The sequence below is a fragment of the Nematolebias whitei genome, chromosome 21 (genome assembly GCF_014905685.2).
Source record: "Nematolebias whitei isolate Nwh7 chromosome 21, NemWhi1, whole genome shotgun sequence".
NCBI lineage: Eukaryota > Metazoa > Chordata > Actinopteri > Cyprinodontiformes > Rivulidae > Nematolebias > Nematolebias whitei.
In genome coordinates this window covers 25,578,328-25,578,944 of record NC_056518.1, presented here as the reverse complement: position 1 = coordinate 25,578,944, position 617 = coordinate 25,578,328, and the positions used below count along the sequence as shown (strand labels likewise).

At 37.0% G+C, this 617-nt stretch overlaps 1 protein-coding gene across 1 annotated transcript in view; it reads right to left on the bottom strand.

The window, feature by feature from the left end:
• LOC119427762 (serine palmitoyltransferase 2) overlaps window positions 1-617 on the bottom strand; it is a 22,985-nt gene that overhangs the window by 15,976 nt on the left and 6,392 nt on the right. The window lies entirely within an intron of this gene.

Here is a 617-nt window from a genome sequence, read left to right as displayed (position 1 = left end):
GGGGGGGGGGGGGTTTGCAGAAACCATCATGTGATTTTTTTTTTTTTTTAGATTATCACCCCCACCCCCAAACCCCATACTTCAAACAGACTTCACAAACATTACATAACAAGCTGCAAACAATCCGAGAGGCCAAGGGAGTAATTTCAAGAATGCACACTGCTGTGAAAATTTTAGACATTTCTGTGCTCTCTCATTTCAGTGCAGCTTTAAACAATCTGATGTTTCTTAACTCATGTTTGTTTTTTGCACAAACTAGTGGCAACAATGAGGCAAAAAAATGATTAAAATATTTGAGCCTAAAGCACAGATTCTACTTTATGAAGTGGAAGCATCTCAGTAAGAAAACTACACTTTAACTTAATCTAAAACTAATTTTCTCCAGTTCGATATCACCAGTGTGTTTAAACATGATCCAGCCACCAGGAAACTCCTCAGTTCCTGAAACCCAACCCTGCCTCCATCCAACAAGCATGTACTGACATAAAAAAAAAATAAAAAAAGTACTGTATTTTTCAGACTATAAGGCACACTTAAAATCCATGAATGTTCTCAAAAATCAACAGTGAGCCTTATAATCCGGTGTGCCTTATGTATTAATTCTGGTTGTGCTTATT